Genomic DNA, 16559 nt, shown 5'->3' on the forward strand with positions numbered 1-16559 from the left:
CTCACATACCCACCCCCACAGTCAGGATCCGAAAATGATGCCTTTCCCTGTACACTTGGGAGGAGGATATATTGGGGAAAGAAGTGAGGATGCCCTCAGATTCCTCACAACCTCCAGAGATTTTGTTCAATTTATGGCATTAAGCAGTTGTTTTGGGCCAAGTGATGTGCTTCACTCGGACATGATACCATTTCTTAGACATCCGCAACTTTCAAGACCCCCTACAAGCAGGTTTCCGCTCTTGTCACTCCACAGAAACTGCTCTCAAGACTGTGATGATCACCTCTACGAAGCACTCCAACTTATCCTCTATCCTAATTATCCTTGTCCTGTCTGCTGCTTTTGACACTGTCAATCACTCTGATCTCCTTAATATGTCTTTATTCTAGGGATCCGTGATCGAGCCCTTGCCTGGATTGAATCCTACCTTCTACCTCGCCAATTCTCTGTCTCCTGGAGCAACAATACCTCTCAACTCACTCCTCTAACTGTTAATGCTCCACAAGGCTCCGTCTTAGGTCCATTCCTCTTTGAACTCTTCACCTCTGCTTTAGGGGCACTAATCTACGCCTTTGAAATCTCATACCAACTCTTTGTTAACAACACCCAAATCTTCTTCTCTTTTCCTGAACTCTCCTCTGATCTTGCTGTCACGATCCATGCCCCTGACCCCCACAGGTATAACAGCCCCCTGGCAGCAGTGGGGCTAAAGCCCTTCACACTGGCTCCAAGGGCCTTAAAACTCCATCAGTCCTGGCACCTTTGGCGCCAGGCTCATTATCAGGAATAAAGCAATACCAGTTTTGGACCTTAATCCAACATGGAGGCCTATTACACAGCTCAGTTCTTTAGAACCAATCCATGCAGTCTAGTGTTTTGGGTGTGGCTGGGCCTGAAGCTACTTGGCCTGGAACTACTTTACCTGGGCTATTTAAACCACACCCAAACAGCAAAACACACTTTGCGTTATTCTGCACTCCTGCAGCGAAACGCTCACCGTGTCCAGCTCCTGTTCATCTGCTTCTCCGGCAGCCCGATCCTGAAGCCCTAGATCCGGATTCCATTAATAACCTGGAAGAACAAGAACAGCATTAGCGAGCAAGAACACTTACCTGTGAAGTAACCGGTCTTGAATCCATCCTGCACTTCGCTTACCTCACCCATCTCCGGATTTCGCTGTAACCTGCAAAGGTAAAGAAACAAGGACAGCATTAATAACAATCCTTACCTGGGCAAGCAGCGAGTCCTGACAGCACCCTGCACTTCTCTTACCTCACCCATATCTGGGTTTCACTGCAACCTGCAAGGGAGAAGGAACAAGGTCAGCATTAACAAAGCACTTACCTGGGCAAGCAGCGCTTCGATCGCTCATCACTCCGGAACATCACTGCAACCTGTACAAAGAAGAGAAGATAACACAGGTTAGCAATTAGCAGCAATAAACAGCGCAGCGCTCCGTGCATCAATAACTCACCATGGTCTTCACCGTCGGCGCGGCAAATCAAAGATCGCAACCATCCCAGTGAAAACAAAAAGAGACATTGTTAGGGAACTGTGTAGTGGAGCAAGACGCCGAGAAGACAGAGAAAACGGAGGGAAAGAAAGAGACGGAACAAAAACAGAAAAGACATTATAACTCACCTGGAAGACAGCAAGCAGAGTTGGAGTCACAGCTGGTCTGGACCTGACATAAGGGCACACAGACCAGTGAAACAACTAGGTCCACAGAACGCCCGCACCAAACACGCGCCCCTGCACAGAGACGCAGGACGGAGAGTTCAACGCACAAAAACCTAAGGTGAGCAATAACCCCATGTGAGGGATTTGGACCAGATGGAGGTGGGATTCCACCCATCACAGAACCAGTATCTTAACCCTCCATTGTTCTGTTATAGGCGCTACCCAACGTCTGGCACATAACCAAGCAAAGAAGGGTCCGGGATAGTGCTTAGACCTCCATTCAGTATCGTGTGGCGCCCCCGTGGATACCAGTTGAGCGTAACACAATGCAAAGCCTCAATTAAAGCATGCACCTGGGCGTCATGGAAACATCAGAGACTGACCAACTAGCCCAGTTACTGGGAGAATTACGGGCCAAGGTGCACTCCGCCCGGCAAGACACCAACTCCCTTAGGAGGAAGTTGATTGTCACCAAACCATGCACCGATGAATTAGCAATTGCTCCAAACACAGGCTGGGCAGGCTCCATTGCCAGGAAGTATTCCGTCGGTTCCAGCCACATCCGTCAATCCAGTGCAGCTGGTCCTCCCTGGGGCAGTTCCTTTGGCCCCACCGGAACGGTTTATGGGGGACCCAAGAAAATATGCAGTATTCATGAACCAGTGCCTCCTCCATTTCCTTTGTAGACCCGGAGCCTTTCCTAACGATCAGTTACGGGTTGCCTTAATTCTGTCATATCTGAGTGGCAGTGCCGCGGATTGGTCCATACCGTTAGTAAGCCAGGATGACCCACTCCTGCGGGTTTTCAGGGGGTTTCAACAGGAGATGGAGAAGCTGTTCGCCCGACATACCCAGGGCCAAGTTCTGGATAACAAACTTCTGTCCCTCCGCCAAGGCAGCCTAGATTTTTTAACATATATCGCCACTTTTAACAGACTTGTTGTTGAAATTGGGTGGTCTGAGGAGAAATGAACAACGTTATTCCATCAAGGATTGCGGGGGGAATTGAAAGACGTCCTAGCTCAGGTGGTAAACCCATCAAAAGACTGTGCAGAGTTCATCAACCTAGTGGTGCAGCTAGACCACAGGCTGCAAGATCGAAGGAAAGATCAAGCCAGAACGGAGAACTGGACTGTGTATGTACGCTCAAAGGCAAACAGTCCGTGTTCATCAGAAAACACTTCGGAGCCCATGCAAATTGTGGGGGTATGCAGCCACTTAACCAAGGCCGAAAGAGACAAAAGGAGACAATAACAATTATGCCTGGACTGCAGGAAATGAGGTCACTTCCGCAGAGAATGTCCTGTAAAACCCTCTAGCAGAACAGTTGGAGCTACAGAGAAAGAAGGAGGAGAACAAGAGTCGGAAAACTTCCAGGCCCGGCAAGTGTAGAGGTCCGTTTGTCGAGCGAAGGAAAAGAGCCACCTGCCTCACACCTTGCCCTGTCTGTGATTTTGATCAGTCACCAACAACCGTCTCGGATTCATGCTGTGGAGGCATACATAGACAGTGGAGCCATTGGTAACTACATAAACCAAGGCCTGGCAACAAGGATGGGGCTTCCCCTCTGTCAGAAAACGACAACTGAGAAGTACACCTCTATCGACAGCACCGAGATAGATTCTTGTCCTGTAACTTAACGCACATCAGAATTGACGCTTCTGTGCCAAGACGGACATCGGGAAGCCATTGCCTTTGACCTTATCAAGGCCCCTCAGTTCCGGGTGATACTAGGGATGCCGTGGTTGGTGGCTCACAATCCTAACATCGACTGGCGAGCCAAGAAATTAGCCTTCTCCAATAAGTGTGCTCATGCATGCTACCAAGTGGAAATGCCATCGTCTGACCCAGAGACACTTGTCCAAGATAAAGAGGCGTTGGTACTAGGTGAAACAAGTACACTACCAAGTGAATACCACGATTTCCAAGAGGTTTTCCAAAAATAACAGGCTAATACCTTAACCCCTCACAGGCCATATGACTGTCAGATCGACCTCGTTCATGGTGCACAAATCCTGTGTAGTTGAATTTATGCACTCACCAAACCTGAAAATCTCCACTTGAAATCATATCTGGACCAATACCTGGCAAACGGTTTTATCCACATGTCCAAATCCCCGGCAGCCTCGCCCCTATTCTTCGTACCCAAGAAGGAGGGGGACTTGAAAACGTGCATCGACTACCACGCACTAAACCCGGTAACAGTTAAAAACCGTTATCCTCTACCCCTTATCCCAGAACTGCTGGACCAAGTCAAGGATGCCCAAATTTACACCAAATTGGACCTTACGGGGGCATACCATCTCATGCGTGTAAAGAAAAGAGACGAATGGAAGACCGCCTTTCGTACTAAGTATGCGCTGTGCAAATATCAGGTGATGCCCTTTGGGCTATGCAACGCTCCCGCTGCATTCCAGTACTTCATGAACGATGTACTACAGAATGGATTGACATATGTGCCCTAGTTTACATCAATGACATCTTGGTGTACTCCGCTTCTAAACAGGACCATGTCAGGCACGTTCACTCCGTCCTTGCAAAACTCTGACAGCACCAGCTATACGCCAAACTTTAAAAATGCTCCTTCCATGTCACCGAAGTCGAGTTCCTTGGTTTTGTCCTCACTCCTAGAGGCGTCGGGATGGATATGCACAAAGTAGACGCCATCCTTAGCTGGCCATCACCGTCTTCAGTCAAAGGTGTCCAAAGTATGCTTGGCTTTGCAAACTTTTATTGCTGATTCATCTTGGGTTTCTCCCAGATTGTGCACCCGATCACTTCTTTATTAAGAAAAAACAACAAACTGTTCCAATGGACAGAAGAGGCAGAGATGGCCTTCCAGGAACTCAAGAAAAGATTTACCTCAGCCCTGGTGCTACCACACCCCCACCCAGATCGCCCATATGTAATGGAAACAGATGCCTCCAGCATGGCAATGGGGGCTGTTCTTTCCCAAAGGGATCCCGAAACAGGCCAGTTACATCCTGTGGCCTTTTGGTCGCGAAAATGTACTACACCTGAACTTAACTATGGAATAACAGACAAGGAACTCCTATCGATCATGGCAGCCTTTAAGGCTTGGCGGCATTACCTCCTAGTTGCCATACATACCATCACAGTAATCACCGACCATCGCAACCTACAATACCTCAAGACGGCAAAGGCTCAATCATCCCGCCAACTCTGATGAGCTTTATTCTTCGCAGAATATGATTACATAATCATGTACTGACCTGGAGTCCAGAACGGAAAAGCCGACGCCCTATCCCGCATGGGTATTGATGAGAATGCATATTCAACCCCAGACCCGGTGGCCATTATTCCAGGTGACAAACTACTAGGACTTACAACAATGTTATCTTTGGACAAACTCCAAAAGGAAATCCGGCTCCTAATGAACACTGAGGCTCTACAAGACTGGACCACTCAAGGTGAACATTACACAACAAAGAACCAACTCCGTATTTCAGAGGGCGTTTATATCTACCGAATAAGGCACTACAAGAACAAGTCATTTCTGGTTATCACGACCCCCTGATAGAAGGACATCCAGGAATTGCCAAGACCCTAGCCAAGGTGAAAAGAATTTTTCGAGCGGCCGACCTGGCGAAAGGACATTACGCAGTTTATTCTGTCATGTGGCATTTGTGCAAAGAATAAATCCCAGAAACAAAGACCTGCAGGCCTTCTTCAACCCCTGGAAATTCCACATGCACCTTGCCACACACTCTCCCTCGATTTCATCACAGATCTGCCTCCCTGTCAACGGTTCAACACTATGCTAGTGGTTGTTGACCTATTCCCTAAAATGGCCCATTTCATTCCGCTTAAGCGTCTACCAAACGCATCCAGTCTGGCAAAGGTGTTTTTAGAGCAAATCGTACGATTACATGGTTTCCCCTCTGTCCTGATTTCTGACCGAGGGAGTCAATTTGTGTCTAACTTCTGGAGGAAGAGTTGTGCAATTGCCAAAAAATCGATATTCGTCTGTCCACTAGTCACCATCCCCAAACTGATGGCCAAACAGAGTGGACGAATCAGACACTAGAGCAATACCTACGGTGCATGTTACATCAAGTGGAAGAAAGCTGGAAGGATGTGCTGTGCATAGCAGAATATGCCTACAACAACTCGCTACACACCAGTACCGGACAGAGTCCATTCTATACCGTATATGGAAGGCACCCACGTACTTCCGAATTAGATACCCCCATGGCCTTGGAAATGCCCGCGCTGAAGACCTTACATACGACCATGACTCAAGCCTTCAAAAAGGCAGCAGAACACTTGATCCAAGCCAAAGAAAGACAGAAAAGATTTGATCAACACCGAAGAAAAGCCCCAGACTACCAAGTCGGAGATGAAGTCTGGTTGGCGTCTCAGCACGTGCCCATAAAAGGGAAGTCGAACATTTCATCGCAGATATCTAGAGCCCTATACCATCAAGGCTATTATAAATCCTGTGGCAGTAAAACTAGCTTTATCACCAAATATGCAGCTCCATCCGTATTTCACGTGTCACTCTTAAAACCTGTTCAGCTTGGAACTCGGGTCAAAACACCACCAAATCCAGAACTGGTTAACGGAGAACCCGAATTTGAAGTAAAAGACATCCTAGATTCTAAACTCACCAGGTCCAAGTTATATTACTTAGTGGACTTGAAGGGATACATCCCTCAGGACAGGACATGGGAGCCTAGCGAGCACGTCCATGCGCCACGCCTGATAAGACGATTTTATTGGAACCATCCTAACAAACCAGGGCAAGATGGAGGAAATACCTTGAGAGGGGCCTTAGGGGGGAGTGCTGTAACGATCCATGCCCCTGACACCCTCAGGTATAACAGCCCCCTGGCAGCAGTGGGGCTAAAGTCCTTCACACTGACCTAAAGGGCTTTAAAGTTCCATCAGAAACATACATGGAGTCAGTTCTGGCGCCTTTTGGCACCAGGCTCATTATCAGGAATAAAGCAATACCAGTTTTGGACCTTAATCCAACTTGGAGGCCTATTACACAGCTCAGTTCTTTAGAACCAATCCATGCGGTCTAGTGTTTTGGGTGTGGCTGGGCCTGAAACTACTTGGCCTGGAACTACTTTACCTGGGCTATTTAAACCACACCCAAACAGAAGAACACGCTCTGTGTTATTCTGCACTACTGCAGCATAACGTTCACTGTGTGCAGCTCCTGCTCATCTGCTTCTCCGGCGGCCCGATCCTAAAGCCCTAGATCCGGATTCCATTAATAACCTGGAAGAACAAGAGCAGTATTAGCAAGCAAGAACACTTACCTGTGAAGTAACAGGTCTTGAATCCATCCTGTGCTTCGCTTACCTCACCAATCTATGGAGTTCGCCGCAACCTGCAAAGGTAAAGAAACAAGGACAGCATTAATAACAATTCTTACCTGGGTAAGCAGCGAGTCCTGGCAGCACCCTGCGCTTCTCTTACCTCACCCATCTCTGGGTTTCACTGCAACCTGCAAGGGAGAAGGAACAAGGTCAGCATTAAAAAAGCACTTACCTGGGCAAGTAGCGCTTCGATCGCTCATCACTACGGAACATCACCGCAACCTGTACAAAGAAGAGAAGATAACACCGTTTATCAATTAACACAAATAAACAGCGCAGCGCTCTACGCATCAATAACTCACCGTGGTCTTCGCCATCAGTGCGGCAGCTCCGAGATCTCAACCATCCCAGTGAAAACTAAAAGAGACATTGTTAGGGAACATCGTAGTGGAGCAAGACACAGAGAAGACAGAGAAAACGGAGGGAAAGTAAGAGACAGAATAAAGATGGAAAATACATTATAACTCACCTGGAAGACAGCAAGCAGAGTTGGAGTCACAGCCGGTCTGGACCCGACATAAGGGCACACGGACCAGTGAAACAACTAGGTCCACAGAACGCCCGCACCAAACACGCACCCCTGCACAGAGACGCAGGACGGAGAGTTCAACGCACAAAAACCTAAGGTGAGCAATAACCCCATGGGAGGGATCTGGACCAGAGGGAGGTGGGATTCCACCCATCACAGAACCAGTATCTTAACCCTCCATTGTTCTGTTATAGGCGCTACCCAACGTCTGGCACATAACCAAGCAGAGAAGGGTTCGGGATAGCGCTTAGACCTCCATCCAGTATCGTGTGGCGCCCCGTGGACCAGGTGAGTGTAACATTGCTATCAACATTTCCAACTGTCTCGCTGCCATTAAATATTGGATGGCTTTGCACTCTCTGATGTTAAACTATTGGATGGCTTTGCACTCTCTGATGTTAAACTCTACCAAAACAAAGGTGCTTTTCTTTCCTGCCAAAAGGTCTCTCTCATTTTTCCTCTACCTAAACAGTTTCCATCTGACACTTTCCCCTACTCTTCTTCAGCTAGAAACCTCTGCGTCATCTGTGACCCTCCTCAGACCTTCTCTACTTTCATCTCTAAAACTGGAACATCAGCTCTCCTCAACATCCTAAACATTAGGAAAATCAGGCACCCACTCCTTTTAACACTGCCAAGCATTTCCTAACCACTCATGTCTTCTCTAAACTGGACTACTGTGCCAGCATCCTCTTTGGTCTCCCCAACTATGTTTCCTGTCCTCTCGACAAGATCATTAACTTTGCTACCATGAATCTCTTTGAACTCCCTCACTTCACACCTAATTCCTCGTACCATCACCAGGCTGGATGGCCAAATTTAAATGTCTTCTCCTGGTTTACACATCTGTGCATGGTAAGGCACCACTGTATCATAGAGGATGTGGCAGGTCGTCACAGATCACTAAAATGACTGTGGGGTTGAGAAGCGCTCTATGGAGGAGGTCCACTGGTCTACTGATATGAGCAGTGGTGCGTTAATTTTTGTAAATATTAACTGACCGTATATTGGTTCTTGTAACAACATTATTGAATATTTCAAATCATTATTTGAGTTCTATATAGACTCTTTAAAAGAGTACCATATTAACAGTGCACGCTATTTAATTTTCCGGCCGTACTACTAATAGGCATAGAAACCCTATTAAAACAAGAAGATAGGTGAGATAAGCTCCGTTTTTCTTTTTCTATTCAACCTCCTCACACTTTTCACGTAGGAACTAATGGGTTTATTCACTCCATTTTAATCGGTGTGTGGACACTTTTCTGAACGCATAAATGTTCATGAATACGGCATACATCACAATCCTTTTGGGTGGCACAGTAGTGAATGACATGTACACACATACTAACAATTCACTCTATTGATCACTAGAGCCTGGATATTGAGCCTTGGCTTACACTAGGAAAAGTGGCTTGACTACATCAATTTTGATTACATTAGATAATAAATAAAGTTAACAAACGACCAAGTGAATTTATAAAGATATTCAATCTTTCCAATGTAACCGCAAAATTTTCAATTCTTGTATATTTTTTGTCCTCCCTCCCTTATCCTGTGAACACAACTGCTATTGGGGTATATGTTTTTGATACTTTTATTTCAATCACTATGCAATGAACTTGCTTCATGTTGTTAGCCTTGAGCCTTGAGGAATACGCTGTAGTCGAAACACATGACGGCTGATGTTGCAATATAATAAAGAATCAAAATTGGATTGTTTATATTTCGTGTCAAGAGACAAGTTATGGGAGAGCGCACTGCATGTCACAACCACAAATAGTTGTTCTAATTATCAGGTGGCAGCGGGTACACCGACTTTGTGAACTGTGCATTGAAGCTTGGTCCTTATACAAGAATTCTGTGTGGACACAAGCGCACATCCTAGACCCCCTCTCGCTATCTGTGTGTTGTTTCTAACTCTTGAGTGGCCAGCGGGGTAGTCAGGTGAGCCTGTGACTTAGGAATAGGTTGAGGTAACTGTTCTTGTGTCCCCAACTGACTTTTTTCTTTATTTTCTAGGGCCATGATGTAGACTTCCAAAAAGGTTTTCATACCAGACATTGTGGCCTGAATCGATGTATGGTCCTTCAGGGAGTCACTGATCCCTTCATACAGTTTCATGAAAGGTACTAACGCTATTGTTACAGCCAACATTATCGATAGCATGTTCGGTTTCTTTGACCGCGTGGTCCCCTGATTTTGGTCTGTGGAAAGGTCGTGTCTACCTTTTGACGGTGAGTCGATCCAGAGTGGAGAAGGGGCAGGACATTGGAAGCTAGTTGTTCTACATGGTTCCAGCGAGTTTCTTTGGCTTGCAGCCACGTTTAAGGGGTCCCAAAGTGCTTGTTGACTAAGTTGCCTCTGGGAATTTACTCTTTCAGGAAATGGGCTTCCACTCCTACGTGGTCTGATTTTTTGTACGGGCTCACTGGCTGCCGATTGCCCTATCACGCCGGAGTCGCTGGATAGGTCTGCACTTTCAACTTGGTCACCAGAGGCTTTGCCCCAGCCTCCCGTAGACTCAGGTCTGGCAGGCTTCTCATGTGTCGGCACAGATTCCTGTGGAACATTTGCCTGGGTCTCACTGGCAATGGTTACTTGTGTCAGTGTGTTGTTGGGCATTAAATCCATTGAGATGTGCTCAAGAGCAGCACACCCCGCTCTAGTTGTGGTGGGGGAATCTCATTTGGTTCTATCATTGCGATGGCCAGGCCAGGGGAACAGGACATGTAGTCTCTAGGGAACTCCGGTGACTTGGGAGTCTGGATATTTTTTATCCTGTCTTTCATCGCAGGCACAGGAATATCTGAGGGGTAACCATCGATTTGTCGTTGTTTTGATACTGGCAAACAGTCGTTTAGTGCCTCAAGGATTTCAATATCAGTTAATTCCTCTCTATGGAGAGTTTTAGCATGGGGTCTAAGGTTGAAAAAATCCCTTAAGTTGCTGGGCCCGTCAAGTGCACTGATGCGCCTTTTATCCATTTGGGGTGCTGGTCTTTTGTTTTCTGTGAGTGCTTGAGTTTTTGTTTTAGATCTCAGATCACGGGGCTTAATTCTTTTGGAGCCCTTTCGGAAGTTTAGGCAGGCTGTTTTTTCTGTGATCTTCTGCCCTTGTTAAGACAGAATTTCTTTGGGCCTCATTCCGAGTATGGCAGTAGGGGGTTAAAGGCACCGGTACGGATGCCGGTGCCGTTAACCCCCTACCGCCACATTATGAGGTCCCTTAGCGGGTCCCGCCAGGAACAGCTGCTCTGACCACCCATTCTTAGAAGGACCCATTAAGGGACCATGGAGCTTATAACGGGCCCGCAATTATTAGCTCCTTCCCCATTCCCATTGAGCCCTATGAGGGCGCAAATAGGAATGGGGAATGGTTTTCTGAATGGGGACTTACCGGGTTCAGAGACACTGGACCCGGACCCGGGTTTGGAGGCAGCTAATAGCACCATGGCTACCTCCAAACTTGGAATGACCCCCTTTGTCTTTTTTATAATTCAATGTAACATTTTCAATGAAGGTGAAAGTCTCCTCTGAGTTTGTATTTACAGTGGGCGAGGTTTGGGCAATGTTGAATCTTTGTTGCTCGTCAAGCTCGACTTGTGTCCCAGGCACTGTATGCACCAGAGCCTTAATAGTTAACAGTTGGCCCGGGAGAGTGGCCACATTCTCCTCTGAATGAGGGCTGAGCAGACAGCAAACCGTCTTGCTGAGCTTCGCCTACGGCATTCGCCGGATCCAACTCCTCCGATGGGACCACACTTTCCCCTAGGCTGCTGGAGACCGGAGGTGCCCTCACCTGACTTCCAGGCTGCCCCCCCTGGACATGATTCCAGCTTCACACCCACGGGCCAAGCCCACAATCACGCCCGACACCAGACTTGCAGGGGCCCTGTCCGTCACTCCACACGGCGGCCCCCTTAGGAGATCGACGGAGGAGGACACAGGGGCTGAGGGCTCCGTTCATGCACGCCCAGGCGGACATTGTTCGGGGGACCCTCCAACTCCTCGAAAGCCGCCAAATCCTACAGAGGCGACGTTTCACAGGTCAGTGGCAATAAGCTGTTAAAGTCATGGTCTAATGTCGAGCACATGGTATTACCTTTCAATGTGGGTGCAGTAATAGAATGGACGCCTTTTTTCAATGTTGTACTTATTTCAGGCTGATTTTTCTCTGTTGTAGTCCTTGGGCGGGCACTCCGCAACCGGCGACCATCTTCCTCATCTTGTGCCTGGGCGATGAGAGAGGAGTCCATTTTTGCCCTGCTAGCCCTGCCTGCCAGGACTGCAGGACTGTCACTCTCCGTCACTCCGCAGCCACTCCGCGGTTGCAGGCGGTATTAGTACTGTGGGTCCACCCACCAGTACTGTGCTGGAAGACAGACTCCCACAGACTCAGCCAAAAGTTGAGTAGTGAGGTGTAGCCTTCACAGCAGAAGCAGGGCTGTCACTCTCCATCACTCTGCTAATGAGTTATTTGTCTCAAGGGACTACCAGCGGCAGATGATAGACACCTTGAGGGAAACCATGCATGTGGAGATGCTGGCCTCAAGGGAATCCCAACTTCAAGAAAATGGATTCCCTAAGTGAATGGCTGCACGTGGAGATGTTAGCCTTAAGGGAATCCTGCAGTCAAGACAGGGATTCCTTGAGTCAATCACTACATGATGACAATCTCTAAACATGCAGTTGGAGACATCAAGGGTCAGCATGCACAATGACTCTTTGGTCACTCGCCACATCCATCATCAGGACCTTGTAGCAATTGGGGCCCTCGTGCATGCATCCCTCTCACGAGTGTCCAAAGCCAAAGAGGGCCAGAGTGCATATCTCAGGATCCACCACAGTATGGAAGTTCAACGTGAACCACGCAGGCAATGCCATTGGTCATGCCCCCACACACCCTACCCTTTTGCCACCACAATCCCTTCTTCATTCCCACTGATTTCATGAGCCTGTGGAGGAGAGCATGGATTTTTGTATCATTTTTGTTGGGTCCTCAAATCAGGGCCATTGTGCTCTCGAGGGCAGCTAGTCAACTGCTCATGGTACTGGGCACATTTCTAAGCTGGGGGAATGAACATGCGGCCATGCTCAGCGGAGTGAACTGACGTGGTCTTGTGGACTGCTACAGCCTCCCACATACAGGTGAACATTCCATTGTACATTGATATGGATACATGCAGTCTGGTAGACAGACTCCTTTAGCTGGTCAAAACAAATAATCAATGTAATTTCCAGTATCTTGAATCATCCAGTGCCCACACTCCCTGAGAGGACCCCTCAACACCGGTTTATGGTCATTTCATCTGAAACAATTGCCTCTAATGCCATTCCATCGAAATGCTTACATCTAAAAAATGTCCATCTAAAACCCCCTATTTTTTATCCTTTAAAATACACCAGAACAAAAATTAACCCTTTACCCCCCAAAACATGCATTAGATGGAAATGTTTTAGAATAATATTTTTGATGGAATGGTATTAGATGGAATGGTTTTAGATGAATTGACTAGATACCCTCATCACCTTATTTCCACCCAAGTCCCCATTCCCTCTGCTGGACACTGACCTCCTTAGCACCAGTGTGGAGGTCCAGTGTTACGTGGAGGTGGTTAGGGGTTCACAGCACAACAGCTGTACCACCATGTAAGGTTGTGCACTGTCATTCTTTTCCATGGCTGGTGACATATGCATCCTAGTAGTGGCATGATGTGGCACACATAGGGTTTGGGTGATTAATGTGATATGGTGATAATTGGGTGATCGTCACTCCCACTGAAGATGTGAGTTGTCCTGCATAATTGTGGCTGTGTATGTCTCCTTGATCAGCTAAGCATGTGCTTTGTGTCACTGGTTTCCCCTCCACGACTTGCTGCTTGGAGTCAACCTCCGCGGGATGTGTTAGGAATAATTCTCAGAAATGTGCTTATTCCCTTTTACCTTAGAGACCCACAGCTCTTTTTGCTGGACTTTTTAATTTTATCCTGGAGAAAGTGAGACTTTTTTCCCTCTCACTCATGTATTTTTCTGTGATTTGGTCTCTGTGTTTGTTTTGAATTTGAAATCTGACAAACTCCATAGGCATCATCTTTACATTGTGCCAGACAGCACCCTCAGTGCAGTGCCACAGGGAAGACTTCCAGATTTCCCAAAGGTTTAAATACCTTCTCTTGGTGAAACTACTGTTTCCAAGAGCAGTGAAGTGTAATTGACTTTACTTACATTTTGTAACTTTCTAGACCCAAAACACACTATCTAACAATATGGTGCTGGAGGGGTTACTTATTATCCCCTTTGTCTAGTTTCTCATGTAACATTGTTTATGTTACCCTTTCTACAATTAATGTCTGGAGGCAGTGGTTTACTTTTTCCTACCATTGTGTGTTTCTACCACAGGCCGCAATTGCAGCTGCAGTAAAGCACCCATGGCTGCCCATTTTGTCAAAATGGCCCCAGTCTTCTTTTTTCACCATTTCTTTTTGGAAAGGTCCTTGTTGAGATTTACTCTGCGTGCCAAACCAGGTTTGGTCCCTATGTTTGCTTTGTCTTTGGCGGGATTCACAGGTGAAGCCTGCCTCTGGCTCCAGCGTGTCTGGCAGGGCACAAAGTGAGGGAGATGCCCAACACTCCCTGTGCTTAATGCCCTTGGTTACAGGGATGCACCCAAAGGTGATTGGCTGGCTGGCTGTCCTTGGAGGACATCCACCCTGATGTGTGAGTGACAGCTAGGCAGCAAATTAATGGGAGAAACCTGCATAAAAGGCGAGTCTTTTGGCTTGGAAGGCAGAGTCCACCACTGGACAAAGGAATCTGAAGAACTTGGAAGAGACGCTTGCTGCAACTCCTAGACCGTTGATTTGCCCGGTGAAGCCTTGCTGCATTGCTGAAGCTCCGAATTTGCCTCGACTAGAGAAGCCCTGCAACGGACGACTTCTCCCCTTGGGTTGGTGGGACCAATCAACCCAAACGAAAAACTCATCTGGACATCCTCTCAGAGCTGGCTGTACTTCCATTGCTGCTGCAGAAAACGATTGCCAGGGAGAGGAACACCAGAATCGAGTGTCTAATTTTTAAGTCGGACCCGGGTTACAGGAAGATCCTGCGGACTCTTATGAAGCAGGACTGACCAGGCCTGAGCCACCTCAACAGAGTGCTGGACCCCTGATGCGAGAAAGTCCATAAAGGTATCCGAGAACCACAGTGGTGCTCTTTGCAAGAGCCGCGAGAAGCTGAAACCGCAAAGTGCCGCTTATCTGAAGTTTGCCCATTGCTGCTGCTGACCTATAATTCGTAGTGCAGGAGTCCCCAGACATCCTACCTCTTGTCCCCATGACTGAGGCCCAAGAACAACAGGATCTGCAGACCTATATAGTAACAGAAGCCAGCTGGAACCACTTTCTTCAAACCAAAGGTACTGTAATACTAAGGGGACCTACCTCTTGTTGTGTAGCCTTGCTAGCTCTCAGTGGAGACTTGCCTTGGTTGCTTTTGCAGAGTTGTTTGCAGCTTTGCCCCTCACAAGCCTCTCAGCTTTTGTTACTACAATGATTTCATTTTCTACAAAGACTTCTAAAACATTGTGCAAGACTTGTTTTACCTACCTGCAAGAAGTGCTTCAGCTCCCCCAGACTTTAGCTCAATTAGCATTGGCTGTCCTGGCTCCCTGAAAGACTCTTCTTCCCTCTGATTTTGCGCTTTAACTATCCCTCAGGAAAGGTTAAATTTACTTTGCATTGAAAGGTTCAAAAAGTACTTACCTGCTTAAGAATATTTGTTAACCATTGTTTTATTCCCTAAAGCCTTTTCTCTGACACCAACCTCAGTATTGCTCTAAATGCGCCAGTGATAAACCAATGTCTACAGTGTGCTAGTTATTTAAGTCACCTCATAGTGTATGAAGTGTCTGTGTGCCATCCTAAATGGGTATCTACTGATTTATTGAAACAAGGAGTGTGTATTTTTGAACTATATTATTGTTACATATTTTTCTCCCTTCTAAATAAGGCTTTTTTAACTGACTGTTAAATTAATGAATCATTGTTTAATCAAGAAACCTTCAGAGTAAGTGTTTTTTTGGATACCTGTCACTGTGAATTTCTGTATAATAACCCTACAGCTCACAATGACCCCTCTTGAGATAAGCTTGGCTGCTCAGTCACTCTAACAAGTTGTGTAGTACATACCTATACCAAAGGTTGTGGTACCTATTGCAAGAGAACAAGGCTGGTGCAGTCTCCGACTGGGTAATGCATACAATCTTGCCTAACATGATGTTCCTGTGCACATGTATTTGGTGAGGGCTGATGCACTAGCTTTTATTTGTGTCATTACATTTGAACTCTTGTCATGTCAGTCTTGCATGCCATCACCTAACATGAGTCATGTCAAGGTGCCACTCCATGTTAAGGGGTGGACTGATCTATATGGAAATCTGGTAATTTCCAAGTAGGCCTCTGCAACCTGGGCCTCTTTTGTGTGGCATTTCTGCATTTTCTCATGGGGCAAGAAGTGAGCTTGTTCTAGATGCAAAACACCTCACTCACAATCCACAAAGGTGGAAGATCCAGATGACAAGTATGCATGTGGGTGATCTGTGAAGTACGCAGTGCACTGCTGGTGAGGTGAGGGTGTCAGGGGCCTAAATGTCTTCCTCATGCCACATGTGTAATGTTGCTGCTATGTTCCCACTGATTTGAGCAAGGACTGGTGATAGTTAGGGGTGTGTAACCATGCATCATTCTTTTATGTGTGAGTATCCTGTGAGTGGCTAGATAGCTTTCTGTGGGATTTGGTGTGCATCTTCATCATGGGACAAGGTACATGTTGAGGGTATAAGACATGCATGAGGAGGGGGTGAGTGAGCAGCTGTTGATTTTCCCCATTGCAGGAGCATGCACATGCTTGTTGTGAGTGGTGGTGAGCAGGAACAGCTGCAATGGTGCTGGGGGACCCAGCTTCAAGATGGCAGTCAGGTGAGAATGTGTTTTTTCCACT

Source organism: Ambystoma mexicanum, chromosome 6p, assembly GCF_040938575.1.
Source record: "Ambystoma mexicanum isolate Mex_15411 chromosome 6p, UKY_AmexF1_1, whole genome shotgun sequence".
Taxonomy (NCBI): domain Eukaryota; kingdom Metazoa; phylum Chordata; class Amphibia; order Caudata; family Ambystomatidae; genus Ambystoma; species Ambystoma mexicanum.